The following is a 15,942-nucleotide window of genomic DNA, read 5'->3' on the forward strand; positions in this document are numbered from 1 at the left end:
TCCCCCTTCTGTCCTTTTTGCAGCAGGAGCCTCCCCCTTCTGTCCTTTCTGAAGCAGTAACCTCCCCCTTCTGTCCTGTCTGCAGCAGGAGCCTCCCCCCTCTGTCCTGTTTGCAGCAGGAGCCTCCCCTCTGTCCTGTCTGCAGCAGGAGCCTCCCCCCTCTGACCTGTATGCAGCAGGAGCCTCCCTCCTCTGTCCTGTATGCAGCAGGAGCCTCCCCCCTCTGTCCTATATGCAGCAGTAACCTCCCCCTTCTGTCCTTTTTGCAGCAGGAGCCTCCCCCTTCTGTCCTGTCTGCAGCAGGAGCCTCCCCCCTCTGTCCTATATGCAGCAGTAACCTCCCCCCTCTGTCTTGTATGCAGCAGGAGCCTCCCCCCTCTGTCCTGTCTGCATCAGGAGCCTCCCCCCTCTGCCCTGTATCCAGCAGTAGCCTCCCCCTTCTGTCCTGTATCCAGCAGGAGCCTCCCCCTTCAGTCCTGTATGCAGCAGGAGCCTCCCCCCTCTGCCCTGTCTGCAGCAGGAGCCTCCTCCCTCTGTCCTGTATGCAGCAGGAGCCTCCCCCCTCTGTCCTGTATGCAGCAGGAACCTCCCCCTTTTGTCCTGTCTGCAGCAGTAACCTCCCCCTCCTGTCCTGTCTGCAGCAGTAACCTCCCCCTTCTGTCCTGTCTGCAGCAGGAGCATCCCCCCTCTCTCCTATATGCAGCAGTAACCTCCCCCTTCTGTCCTGTCTGCAGCAGGAGCCTCCCCCCTCTCTTCTATATGCAGCAGTAACCTCCCCTTTCTGTCCTGTCTGCAGCAGTAACCTTCCCCTTCTGTCCTGTCTGCAGCAGGAGCCTCCCCCCTCTGTCCTGTCTGCAGCAGGAGCCTCCCCCCTCTGTCCTGTCTGCAGCAGGAGCCTCCCCCCTCTGTCCTGTTTGCAGCAGAAGCATCCCCTCTGACCTGTATGCAGCAGGAGCCTCCCTCCTCTGTCCTGTATGCAGCAGGAGCCTCCCCCTTCTGTCCTACATGCAGCAGTAACCTCCCCCTTCTGTCCTTTTTGCAGCAGGAGCCTCCCCCTTCTGTCCTTTCTGAAGCAGTAACCTCCCCCTTCTGTCCTGTCTGCAGCAGGAGCCTCCCCCCTCTGTCCTGTTTGCAGCAGGAGCCTCCCCTCTGTCCTGTCTGCAGCAGGAGCCTCCCCCCTCTGACCTGTATGCAGCAGGAGCCTCCCTCCTCTGTCCTGTATGCAGCAGGAGCCTCCCCCCTCTGTCCTTTTTGCAGCAGGAGCCTCCCCCTTCTGTCCTGTCTGCAGCAGGAGCCTCCCCCCTCTGTCCTATATGCAGCAGTAACCTCCCCCCTCTGTCCTTTTTGCAGCAGGAGCCTCCCCCTTCTGTCCTGTCTGCAGCAGGAGCCTCCCCCCCTCTGTCCTATATGCAGCAGTAACCTCCCCACTCTGTCTTGTATGCAGCAGGAGCCTCCCCCCTCTGTCCTGTCTGCATCAGGAGCCTCCCCCCTCTGCCCTATATGCAGCAGTAACCTCCCCCCTCTGTCTTGTATGCAGCAGGAGCCTCCCCCCTCTGTCCTGTATGCAGCAGGAGCCTCCCCCCTCTGCCCTGTCTGCAGCAGGAGCCTCCCCCCTCTGCCCTGTCTGCAGCAGGAGCCTCCTCCCTCTGTCCTGTATGCAGCAGGAGCCTCCCCCTTTTGTCCTGTCTGCAGCAGTAACCTCCCCCTCCTGTCCTGTCTGCAGCAGTAACCTCCCCCCTCTGTCCTGTCTGCAGCAGGAGCCCCCCCCTCTGTCCTGTATGCAGCAGGAGCATCCCCCCTCTCTCCTATATGCAGCAGTAACCTCCCCCTTCTGTCCTGTCTGCAGCAGGAGCATCCCCCCTCTCTCCTATATGCAGCAGTAACCTCCCCCTTCTGTCCTGTCTGCAGCAGGAGCATCCCCCCTCTCTCCTATATGCAGCAGTAACCTCCCCCTTCTGTCCTGTCTGCAGCAGGAGCCTCCCCCCTCTCTCCTATATGCAGCAGTAACCTCCCCCTTCTGTCCTGTCTGCAGCAGGAGCCTCCCCCCTCTCTCCTATATGCAGCAGTAACCTCCCCCTTCTGTCCTGTCTGCAGCAGGAGCCTCCCCCCTCTCTCCTATATGCAGCAGTAACCTCCCCCTTCTGTCCTGTCTGCAGCAGAAGCCTTCTCCCTCTGTCTTATCTGCAGTGAGACAAAAGATCACAAATCCCCATCCCCTCTGCAAAGGTTGTGGGCTTCTAGCAGCCGCCAGCTGATGATGGCAGTGGTTGTCAGGAGATGAACCCCTGTGTTATCTGCAGGATTTCTACTATACTGACTGTTTTAGGATCATGCAGAAAATGCTGCAGACTAACAAACAGCAAGGACAATTCTATTTCTAGGTTTCATGTTCTTTTAAAGGAGCCTAAAATCATTACTAGATGACGGGACATTGCTCCCCCTCCAGATACAGGCTTTGCCGCATTTCTTTTTGCATAAACAGGTGCAGGTCTTGATAGTAAAACTGAGTTATCACAATACAGTCTGAACATTACAATTAGTATTTGCTTATTGTTCCCCATTTATCCCCCATCAGGTCTGCAAGTGATTTCACTCCATGCAGGTCTCTGGGGGTCTATGAGGGTCTCATGCCATCCAGAGTGTGTGAAAAATGAACTGGATCTAAGAACTGGCAAGAATGTTGATGCAGATCGCTGATAAATTAGTGAAAACAGAGTCCTGTCCCCGCGGTGATATTTAGTAACATTCACGCTGACAATTGCTTTGCGCGCTAATGTCAGTGATGTCATTAGAAATCATTAAAAAATACTTAGCAGAAATTCCTAGAAATAGCTGGAGCGCTGTCTAGGAACGGTGCTGCAAACCACAGAGGGCGCTCTCATAACGGACCCTATCCTGTTACTGGCAGGTCCGTCAGGAGGGTTCAGAGTGATGGAGAAGAGCTGAGATTTACAAGACTAAAGTGATATCCACAAGACGTGGCAGAGATCCAAAGATGTGAGATCTGGGACCCTCTGCTAGTTCCTCCGGGAATGGAGGATTTGGATATGAGCTGACAGTGTGTTTGGTCCTTGCACAATCCTCCTTGACTTGTTGCATCATTGAGTTGCATTGATTCCTGCCTCGCGCTCCATCACTCCTCGCTCCTCGCTCTTTTCTTCCATCGTTCCATCTTAATACAAATGTTTTGGATTAAAATCACATCGACCAAAACAGTGAAATTATGACAAGGGGACGGAATGGTATTGAATGTAGCAAGTTTTTATTTTTAGTGGTAAATCGGGAATGTCTATAAAAAAAAATAAGGAAATTTACAATTTACTAGAATCCCATGTCAAATCTCTCAGCTCGTCATATCAGGCTTGAAATTGTCTATACTTATAAAAAAAAATAATAAAAAAAATATAGCATCTGCTGATAAGTTTAAATCATGAGTTTTTCTGCCACTAGGGGGAGCCCACTACATACAGCTTCCATAATATTAGATCAGTCTACAGAAAGCTCCCCCTAGTGGTAGCTCCAAGCAGCCGGAAAGTTATCATTTATGGTTTTCTGAACAGGAAGCAAAGGATTTGTAATAGAAAAATGAAGTTTGGACATTAAAAAAAAAAAAAAACCCACTACACACAGACTTTTGAATGTATTTAGTTTAACCCCTTCCAGCTAAAGGACACGAGTAATTACCTTACCATTGGATTGGTGATAAAAACTTCTAGATCATTGGAGATCCAAATGCTGGGATCGGCATTCATTGCCAGAATTGGTCATTGTCCCTGTTAATATGGCGTGACAGTAAAATTGTGAATTAGAGCAGAGTTTAGAGTTGCACACTATAGATACATATATCAAGAAAGGTAAACATAAACCATCCATGATGCAACCCACTCATTGGATATATATATATATATCTGTGGCCAATCATTGAAAAAACTATAAATAGGAGAGTGCCGAAGCAAAAAACAACGATCACATGGCCATGATGTGAAAAGCGTATATAGACTTTATTTAAACATTAATTTGAATACAGAGGATTCTTTTCTGTGCGGGATATTTAAATGATCGTCCGCCCAGCCACAGCAGTCCCCTTGAGAAAGGCAACAGCGCCGAAACGTGCGTCGGGGAAGCACGTATTGTGCGGGTTCTCAGCCTCCCACCTAGGTAATTATGTTTAAACTGCTGACTATGTGAGACCATAAGGATATATAATGTTCACCTTGGGATATGGCTATTTATAATATATATTGATTTTCCTCGGGGTGTCCCTCTTCATATATTTGCTATGGTCTCTTAATACTTGATAATAGCGAGGAAATTAGTGGTGAGACATGACACCTGCATCTTATGTGTTACCTGCTTGTTTTTATTCATGCTTTTATTAATTGTATGATGATTTGGTACCCATTTGTCTTTCTGACATTCTGCTCTATTTTTCTGTATTCAAATTAATGTTTAAATAAAGTCTATATACGCTTTTCATATCATGGCCATGTGATCATTGTTTTTTGCTTCGGCACTCTCCTATTTATGGCGTGACAGTGCACATGTGCGACCACCGCTCTATTCTTTCTCTATGGGACTGCTGCCCTTGTTTTTCTACGACAGTCCTATAGGGAATAAATGGAGCGGCATTTTATGTATGCTCTGCTGCTACATTCTAACACGGATAAAAGTGCCCCTTTAAATCATTTAATGGGGGTCCCAGCAGTGGGACCTCCACTTATCAAGAAATTATCACTTATCGTTTGGATAGGGGACAATTATGTCATCTTTAGTGCAGCCCCACATGGTTTTCCCACAACTATAACATATAAATATAAACCGACCACATCTCCATGAAGTCTCTGTGCCTCCCACGCATTTCCTCCTATAAAACATACTGATTGTTTTCTATTAAATTGCCCGTGAATTAGATACTGAGCCAAGTATGGAGAATTGTGTACAGCACTGCAGAATATGATGGTGCTATATAAATAATGAGAAATATATAATTACCCCCTACCAAGACAGTAGCAATGTCCATACACTCTCCTGCGCTCACAGATTTCCGGCTCTGTTCTCCGGGAGGACGGCCCAGGAGGAGTTATTATTGTAGAAATGTCTTGTTTTCTCTCCATAGAAGACTTTTATATGGAAACCTTTTCCCCCCACCCAGTATAATGGTATTTTCTTACCTTTTAACCCAAAGAACATAAACTATGTGTAACTCTGTATAAATATTGAGGATTCTTAATCACATAGAAATGACTCCTGGAATTCGTTGGATGTGAATATCTCCTTGGTAAGAGTCCAACATAAATAAAAACTTTTTGAAAGTGAAGACGGGTCCCACCAAGGCAGCAATGGCCAATGTTGGCAGTCTACCTGATCTTAAATATTAATAACCCCCCTCTCCATTTCCCCTCCACACCTGACACCTGCAAAGTTTCTAAAACTTTTGAAGTGACACCAATCTAGTCATTGCTGGAGAAACGTCTCGAGTTGAGAGGAATTGGGTTGAATTTGCAATGTAGACGAGGAACCTTTGCCCACTACATGCAGGATGTGGTGTATCCTGTTCAAAGAGTCACATAGTTGCCGTGTTGTTTTTGGCTTCCTCGGCCCGGTGCTCGCTGCGAGCTCGTCCAGCTTCATGTGAGCCACCGGGATAAAATTTCTTCTGTTATTTTTGTTTAAGCTCCTAAATAAAAACCTTGAAACAGAAGATTAAAAATAAACCTACAAACTGCTTAGTAAATCCAGGAATGGAAGCAACCCCTATTTATAGCCACCCAGTCATCTACTAACGAGGAGGACTCATCACCCACAGTGTAAATGGAGACGACTTAAGTACTTAGGATAATTATTTCAAGTAATAAGTTAAGATCTGACCTTGACCTAAAATAACTTTTTATATCGCTGTATCCCAAAAGTAATGAAAACCCTTTTGAAGAAAAGTTAAAAGATATAAAAGCCACGGGGATACCGCAGCAGAGAGGGGTCACAAGATCTCGGCATCTGGCTACACGTGCACCTGCACTGGTTGGAACTGGTTTGCCTTCCAGTTAGCTGGGCAGATTTCCCTTGCTCTGTTGTTGCAAGGGTTAAACAGTTCTAATTGTCTCCTAGAGCTCTCTGTCCTGAGTTATCTCAGCTGTTCTGATTTCTCCACTCCCCTCTGGTATAAATACTCACCTCTTAGCTTGAGTAGTTTCCAGTGATAGCTTGCTATAACCTGGTTTAGAGCTGGAGGTGTGAGCTGTATGACGAGAAGTCGTCTTGGAGTCGTCTCTCGAGATATCTGTTTGGAAGTTTGTTTGAGTGTCTTCCTTTACCCCATTTCCTATTTGGTTAGTCTCACCTTTTCCTTCCCCTTTTCCCTTTCTGTAGTCTGGGAGCACGTTGAGTGATTACTGTTTCTGTTATCCCTGTCTGTTTCCCTTTGTATCTTTTTGTTAACGTAGGACTTGTGTGTCGGCTGTCCTATGTGACTCGCCCAGGGGGATATGGGGGACTCGGTACCCGGGCCTTTACCTTCTTGGGAGGTCACGGCAGTCGGCTCCCGGGCCCGTACTCTGGGGTCACTCTTTAAAAGGGTCTTGTTACTTGAAGGGATGAATAACAGTTTTGTCTCGTGACGCCATCTGTGGTTCCTGGTAATGGGTACCAGCGCTGCTGCAGACCTCCGGGGGTGATAGGATGGCAGCTGGGATGCTTTGGCTCCCCACAGGCGGAGCGGGCCCCCGGGGCAGGGTTGATGGAAGGGATGCAGGTGAGAGGTGGCCCGGTCGGGTCAGGGGGAATGATGGACACGCACACAGGGGATTCGCTTCAGTACCTTTACTGGTGTAACGGCAGGTATGGTCCAGGGTACTCAGTAGGAAGGGTGCACTTCTGGACTCTCCCTAGTGAGCGGGTATAAGGCCTCCTTGTCTGTTTCTTCCTCTCTCTAAAGCTCCTGGCCAGCCTGGAACTAGGCCTAGCTTCCGTACTGTTTCACTCTCTCACCTGTCTGCTTGGTAGTAAGAACTTTTCTCTGGCTACCACTATCCCTGGACTCTGGGGCCTTCGTGGTTCCTAGTTCTTTAGATGATTGTAGCTTCAGGTTGACCAGAGGTCTGGAATCCTCCTGGTATACCAGTTATTCCTACTGGGCATAGAGGACCCTGTAGGCGTGGACCTGGTGTCCGGCTTGTGTTCTGGGGTGAGCTTAAGATGCTCCTCTGCCCCCTTAACTCTTCTCTCCTCCCCTTGCCTCCGGCCACACTCTAGGCCCTCAGGCTTCAGCACGTGCTTTAGGCCTTGACTGGGCCTCAGCACAGCAGCTCACATGCTGCTTCTTCACTGATCTAAAGTGCCAGCACACTCTGACTACCTAACTCCACCCTCCAGTATATATATCCCTAACAGGCTCCCTCTGGTGGTATGAGGTGGAAGGGTGGAGGTGTCTGGTATGTAATGAGAACCTCTTGTGGAGAAGTCCGTCCATGCACCCTTTTGGGTCCTGTGGTACCTGTAATAGCAGGGTGCCACACTATGCACTACTCCGGGTCGTTCTCAGGGTAAGACAGGGATAGGAACGTGATCAACGCATGGGGTGAAAGAACCCATCTAGGGATGCTAGGGAGCTTAGGGTTGCACAGGACAAGTGTCAGGTGTGCCCCTCTTTTTTCTCTAGTGGCAGAGCTCCCCTTCCCATCTGTCTCGTCGTGTGCAGTCTTGCTTCTGGCAGAAGTGTGACAGCTACCCCTCGAAAAACCTTTCAAAAATTAGAGCCCATACTTGCAATAGATGAGTCCTGTGCATGACTCTGCTGTCCATGCACACTTGGTGCAACCCTCCATAAGGTTGTAGCAATACAGAAAAATCTAGGAACCAGGGCACCAGACGTCCTCCTTTTGGTATCTTTATTAATGTAGAAAAATCACAACACTGAGGTCGCACTGGGCCTTTATCAAGCCATAGAAAAAGGCATATCTCTCTTTTTCTATGACTTGATAAAGGTCCTGCGCTGTCGAAACATTGTGGTTTTCTGCACTAATAAAGTTACCAAAGGAAGACGTCTGGTGCCCTGGTTCCTGGATTTCTCAAAAATGAGAACACTAATATAACAATAGAGTGGACTAAATCTTAGCACTCAGAGTCAGGTGGCTGCCATAAAGCATGGCAAAGTTCTCTTCACTTAGAATCCAACAATCATTTAAAAAATAAAATCACTTTTTTTTCTAGCTTGGGATAAATTGTTCATTAGAAAACATATTACAAAGAAGAATACTAGCAATATAATGGATGGTAAACTAAATTTTAGCACTCGGAGTTAGACACTGCTTAAATCATGACAAAGAATGTTAGCATCTAGAATCTAACATGATAAAAAAAAAATATAGATTTAAAGGGAATCTGTCAGCAAGTTTTTGCTATAGAATCTGAAAGCTAAATGATGTAGGGGCCGAGACCCTGATTCTAGGGATGTGCCACTTACTGGGCTGCTTGGTGCAGTTTTGATAGAATCCCTGTTTTCTCTGTTGTACATATAGCAGAGCTCAGAATGCTGAGCTGTGTATAACCCTGTCCACACCTCTTATTGGCAGCTTCCTATGTGCACTGTACATAGTCAGCCAATCAGTGGTGGGGGCGGGGTTACACAGATTAGCTTGACTGCCTGGCACTAGACACCTAGTCCTCCAGTGATAATCTCCTGCTCATAAAACACTGATTGTATTGAAGCTACAGCCAGCTGCTGAGTAAGTGACACATCACTGGAATCAGGGTCTCTGCCTTTACATTATGCTGTCCTCAGATTAAATAGCAAAATCCTGCAGGCAAGTTCACTTTAAAGAATATTGTTAAAGAAGTAGCTTAATTGTAAAGTGCTGCGGAATATGTTGACGCTATATACTGTAAATAAAATTATTATTATTGTAGGTTTTTTGTTAAGTTAAACGTAAAGAATTCAATGACTTTGGAAAAATGATTTATTAGAAAATATATAGCAAAATGATAAAATAAGACAGAGTGGGGTGAATCATAGAATTCTCAAATGATCTAAAAAAAATAAAATGATAGTTTTTCAAATTTGGGATGAATTGCTCTTTTTGCTCTTCAGAAAATATATCACAACCAAGATCGCTAGCAATAAAAACAGACAGTAGGTTGAATGTTAGTTCTCAGAATCAGGAAGCTGCCATAAAGAATGACAAAATAATGAAACAAGTAGAATCTAATATAAATTTTAAAAATAAAGAATAAAGATACATTTTTCAAATTTTGGATTAATTTGTTTATTAGAAAATGTATCACGAATTGGCAAAATAATACAGAGTAGACTGAATCATAGGAATCAGAGCTATAATAAAGCAGGACACAATTCTGCTAAATCTGACATTGAATTTAAAGAAAACATTTTTTTGAGAGAAATTGTTAACCAGAAAGTATCTTAAATAAGAAATGTAGCAAAATAACAGATAGTATACAGAATCTTAGCAATCAGAGCCAGGCAACTGCCATAAAGCATGGAAAAGTTCAGCTCCACATAAAATCTGATTTAAAGAATAAAAATTAGATTTTTCAAATTTGGAAAAAATTGTTCATAAATAAAATGTTTCACAAAATGGTGAAATTATGGAAAGTAGAGTATATCTTGGTAATTAAAGCCAGGTAGATGCCATAAAGCATGACAATTTTGCCACATATAGAAGCTGACATACATTTAGAGAATACAATAAAATGTTTCAATTTTTTTCAGAATTTGGTCATTAGAAAATGTTTCACAAATTGGTGAAATTGTAGAGAATAGACTTAATTATAGCACTTAGATCCAGGTAGCTGCCATAAAGCATGGTGAAAGTTCTGCCTCACAAGTAAACTGGATAGATTCAAAGAATTGAAAGAAAGTTTTTCAAACTTTTTCATCAGATGGCCATTATCATCAGCCAGTATAATGAAGTAGCACCAGCTGATCATTCATAGATGTTCATAGCGATTGTCATTTACTATCCTTTCATAGAAGGGACGCGTTTCAAAATGGAATTCTGTCAATCACGGACGCTAATTTATGTATTATTTTTGTTTGTTTTTTAGATTTTATAAACTCCTGCCCGATCCACGGTTGGACATCCAGTCTTTGTATCCTTGGTCACAGGCAGATGTGAGATTTTCATGGCTTTTTGGAGCTTGAATACTTTTGCTTTGTAAAGTGTTTGTTAAGCCCCAGGAGCGGGGGTCTGGGATTAGCGCGGTCGGCAGCGCTGGACATAAGTGGGCGGTTTATCTGGAGACAGAAATGTGCGGATAATGTGAATCGCGGGACACAATGACATTAGGAGAAGAATGTAAAACATCCATATATTACAAGGACTGAAACGTTTCATGTTACTTCCACAATAGAAAAGGAATCAAGTGTTTTATATCCATCACTCTATGTAAGGATAAATAAATAATTAGATATATAACTATGAGATAGATAGATCGATAGATAGATAGAAGGATGGATAGATAGAATAGATAGATAATAGATAAATGTTCCAGATTTGATCTGTCTTTGCTTGTTAGGAACAGAAGGAGCTTGAAGGGCGTAGATGGTGAATAACAAGGTCTGGCCCCAGTACAATACTACCAGCCCCATCATGTAATGTGTGTAATGGGATGTGATGTCACTGAATTTCATTGCAACATAGTCTTCTAGCTTCTGCTGAACTCTGCATCTAATCCTATTATATTTGATACTGTCTGCAGAGCAACTGTATCTCAGCCCGTCATGTGCACTATATTCGCCCGAACGAATGCATCTAAAGGTCCACATACACTTTATAGTGAATGTCATCCAATCTTAGTGCCAGAGGAGTCTACAGGGAACATAGGAGGAGTCTGGAGGGGACAGAGGGATCTGGAGGGACAGAGGGATCTGGAGGGGACAGAGGAGTTTGGAGGTGACAGAGGGATCTGGATGGGACAGAGGGGTCTGGAGGGGACAGAGGGGTCTGGAGGGGACAGAGGGATCTGGAGGGACAGAGGAGTCTGGAGGGACAGAGGGGTCTGGAGGGGAAAGAGGGATCTGGAGGGACAGAGGGGTCTGGAGGGGACAGAGGGTTCTGGAGGGGACAGAGGAGTCTGGAGGGGACAGAGGAGTCTGGAGGGGACAGAGGGATCTGGAGGGGACAGAGGGGTCTGGAGGGAACAGAGAGGTCTGGATGGGACAGAGGAGTGTCGAAGAGACAGAGGAGTCTGGAGGGGACAAAGGAGTCTGGAGGGGACAGAAGAGTGTCAAAGAGACAGAGGAGTCTGGAGGGGACAGAGGGATCTGGAGGGGACAGAGGGGTCAGGAGGGGACAGAGCGGTCTGGAGGGGACAGAGGCATCTGGAGGGGACAGAGGGATCTGGAGGGACAGAGGAGTCTGGAGAGGAGGAGTCTGGAGGGGACAGAGGGGTCTGGAGGGAACAGAGGGGTCTGGAAGGAACAGAGGAGTGTGGATGAGACAGGGGAGTCTGGAGGGGACAGAGGGATCTGAAGGGACAGAGGAGTCTGGAGGGAACAGAGGGGTCTGGAGGGGACAGAGGAGTCTGGAGGGGACAGAGGAGTCTGGAGGGGACAGAGGAGTGTCGAAGAGACAGAGGAGTCTGGAGGGGACAGAGGGGTCTGGAGGGGACAGAGCGGTCTGGAGGGGACAGAGCGGTCTGGAGGGGACAGAGGGGTTTGGAGGGGACAGAGGGATCTGGAGGGACAGAGGGTTCTGGAGAGGAGGAGTCTGGAGGGGACAGAGGGGTCTGGAGGGAACAGAGGGGTCTGGAGGGAACAGATGAGTGTGGATGAGACAGAGGAGTCTGGAGGGTACAGAGGGGTCTGAAGGGGACAGAGGGGTCTGGACGGGACAGAGCGGTCTGGAGGGGACAGAGCAGTCTGGAGGGGACAGAGGGGTCTGGAGGGGACAGAGGGGTCTGGAGGGACAGAGGGATCTGGAGGGGACAGAAGAGTCTGAAGGGGACAGAGGACTCTGGAGGGGACATAGGACTCTGGAGGGGACAGAGGAGTCTGGAGAGGAGGAGTCTGGAGGGGACAGAGGGGTCTGGAGGGACCAGAGGGGTCTGGAGGGAACAGATGAGTGTGGATGAGACAGAGGAGTCTGGAGGGTACAGAGGGGTCTGAAGGGGACAGAGGGGTCTGGAGGGGACAGAGCGGTCTGGAGGGGACAGAGCAGTCTGGAGGGGACAGAGGGGTCTGGAGGGACAGAGGGATCTGGAGGGGACAGAAGAGTCTGAAGGGGACAGAGGAGTCTGGAGGGGACATAGGACTCTGGAGGGGACAGAGGAGTCTGGAGAGGAGGAGTCTGGCAGCGCCTATCTCCCTCCCCATGCAGAACACAATGCCCATTTATATATGGGCACCACATGACACGACCTGCCTTACCATGTCATATTCCGGAATTTCCTAAGCTTTGTATTTCTTGTACTGTAATTAGTTCTGTAGAATCACATGTAAAATTATTGTGCGTTTGGCCAAGATGACATCAATTCTGCAGAATTTTCTGTGTAATCTCCAGATCTGGAGCTGAGATCAAGGTTTTCCTGATACATTTATTGCATAACGAGAGGATCTGCCTGAACGAGGGAGCGGGCGGCACTGGGGGCTTCAGAGGTCTTCACCACCGCGTCCCCACAATCCACTCTTGAATTCCCCTATATCACAACGCTGCATGACTCTTTATAGAAATATCTTTTTGTTTTGCAGCGTTATTCCACCATTGTGCAGTATTACATGTTTACTGGATGACGCTTTTGTGATGTACTCGCTCTATGACACCGTGTGCTGCTGTATGTGCTCTAGACAATAGTATTATGTGCACATTGCAGGGCACTATCAGAGAAAATACTTATTTATTGCATGAAAGTTATGGAACTTGTAGATAATTACTATATAGCACCATGTGGCAGTAATATGTAGGCACTATATGACATTATTATGTGGGAATCATATGGCAAATTTATATGAGCACTATATGGTTCTGTCAATGTTCATTGCATTGATGTAGTGTTTGCTCACTGTAGTGTGATATTATGTGAGCACTCTATTGCACTATTATATAATTATGCTATGGAACTATTATATAGGTATTTCTTGATAGTATATAGGAGCACTGTATAGTATTGAAAGTTACAGGGGCATGTAAAATGTTGTGCACCCCTGGTCAAAATTACTGTTAACACTTAAAAAAGTTGAAGATGAAATTATCACTTAAAGGCCTAAAGTTAAAGATGACACATTTCCTTTGTATTTTAGGCAAAACAAAAATATTGTAATTTTTTTCATTTTAAAAATTAGAAAAAGGAAAATGGGCCGATGCAAATGTTTGGGCACCCTTGGAGATTTGTGTGCTCAGATAAATTTGACCAAGGTTTAACACCCTAATTAGCCTGTTAGGGTTATGGCTTGTTCACTATCATCATTAGGAAAGTTCAGGTGATGCAAATTTCCAAGCTTTATAAAAACCCAGCCTCCTCTAACCTTGTGCCAAAAACAGCAGCCATGGGTTCTTCTAAGCAGCTGCCTAGCACCTGAAAATGGTGGAGGCCCACAAAGCAGGAGAAGGCTATAAGAAGATAGCAAAGTGTTTTCAAGTTGCCCTTTCCACAGTTCAAAATGTAATTAAGAAATGGCAGTTACCAGGAACAGTGGAGGTCAAGATAAGGTCTGGAAGACCAAGCAATATTTCAGTGAAAGCTGCTTGTAGCATTGCTAGAGAGGCAAATCAGAACCCCCGCTTTACTGCAAAAGACATACAGAAAGATTTAACAGACTCTGGAGTTGTGGTACATTGTTCTACTGTTCAGAGACACCTGCACAAATATGACCTTCATGGAAGAGTCATCAGAAGAAAACCTCTCCTGCATCCTCACCATAAAATTCAGTGTCAGAAGTCTGCAAAAGAACATCTAAACAAGCCTGATGCATTTTGGAAACAAGTCCTGTGGACCTATGAGGTTAAAATAGAGGCCACAATGATCAAAGGTATGTGTGGAGAAAAAAGGGCACAGAATATCAGGAAAGGAACATCTCGCCAACCATTAAGCATGGGGGTGGATCAATCAAACGTTCGGGTTGTGTTGCAGCCAATGGCACGAGGAACATTTCACCGGTAGAGGGAAGAATGGATGCAATGAAATTTCAACAAATTCTTGATGCAAACATAGCACCATCTGTAAAAAAGCTGAAGATGAAAAGAAGATGATTCTACAAATGGATAATGATCCTAAACACACGTCAAAATCCACAATAGACAACCTCAAAAGGCACAGGCTGAAGGTTTTACAATGGCCCTCACAGTCCCCTGATCTGAACATCATTGAAAATCTGTGTTTAGACCTCAAAATAGCAGAGCATGCGAGACGCCCCAAGAATCTCACAGAACTGGAAGAATTCTCCAAGGAAGATGGAGGAAAATCCCTGAAACAACAAACAAAAGACTCTTGTCTGGTTACAAAAACCGTTTACAAGCTGTGATACTTTCAAAAGGGGGCGCTACTACGTACTAACCATGCAGGGTGCACAAACTTTTGCATCGGCCCATTTTTGTTATTGTAATTTTTAAAATGTAAAAGATGAAAATATTTTTCTTTGCCTAAAATACAAAGAAATGTGCCATCTTTAACTTTAGGCGTTTTAGAAATCATTTCATCTTCAACTTGCTTAATTGGTCACAATAATAGTAATTTTGACCAGGGGTGGCTAAACTTTTACATGCCACTGTAATTTTATTGTGGAATATTCTGCAAACTCTAGTATATTGTTATACCGTATGAGCTCTGTATTGCACTCCAGTAAAGTTATCCTTTTCACTGTCTGGTGGCAATATATAGTCATGGTATGGCGGCATTATTTGTCTCCTGTATGTGGTATTGTTGGTATTTTGGTCTTGGTATAGTGAACCTTGTGATATTCATTATTCTGTAGCTATATGACCATATTATTTAGAGGTACTGTAGTTATGGAACTATTATGTGGGCATTGGATGACAGTATTATGGGAGAACTGTTATATTATATTAGCACTGTATTATACTATTATAGATTTTCTCTATGGAATGGTAGGGCACTATTACATGGGCTGTAATAAAGATATATGACACTATGACTGTATATAGACACTGAATGGTAGAATTTTGTAAGAAAAAAAGTATCAGTTGCATCTGAAAAATAATATTTGGGTAGCGGTACTATACATTGTATGCGACACATGGTAAGGCGGTTATACAAATTTTGCATTGAGGCACAAGAGCTTTAATCCTCAGTTTTGGTCCCAACAGCAAATTGTCCCTGGAAAAAGTATTGAAATCCTGGCAGCAGCGCAGCGTTCACGAAGGCTCCTGCTGAGCTATAAAATACATGTAATTCCTCTACAGCCGAGCGCCGGGCTCCATATAGCGGCTTTATGTCTCGGCCAGAACAGGGCTTACACGAGATGGAATTAATGGCCAATAAATAGGAGCCTTCTGCCCGCAGCGGCATATGTGCGTTGGATGCTCTGCTCTAATCTCACTAATGAAACCGTCAGCTGTTAACGACTCGTGCAAAGACGCAGCAAACACCGCAATATTCTGCAGCCTTTGTCTTTAAACCCGCGGCATCTGGACACTGCTGGTCATAATCCAGGGATCATGGCGGCTGCAAAACTGTAGAATTAGAATGAATGATGGAACAGGCATCAAAAGGGAAGAAACTGGAACCCGTGCTCTACATACATGCGGAAACCAAGAACGGATGATAAATGCTGCACTCTGCACACACCCTCCGTATATACCCCCTGTATACACCCTCTGTATACAACCTCTGTATACACCCTCCGTATATACCCTCTGTATACACCTTTTGTATATACACTACCCACTGTATACACCCTCTGCACACACCCTCCGTATATACCCTCTGCACACACCCTCTGTATACACACTCTGTGTACACCCTCTGTATACACCC

The sequence above is a fragment of the Phyllobates terribilis genome, unplaced genomic scaffold (assembly GCF_046119375.1).
Source record: "Phyllobates terribilis strain yellow unplaced genomic scaffold, ASM4611937v1 Scaffold_8__6_contigs__length_399053987, whole genome shotgun sequence".
NCBI classification, from domain to species: domain Eukaryota; kingdom Metazoa; phylum Chordata; class Amphibia; order Anura; family Dendrobatidae; genus Phyllobates; species Phyllobates terribilis.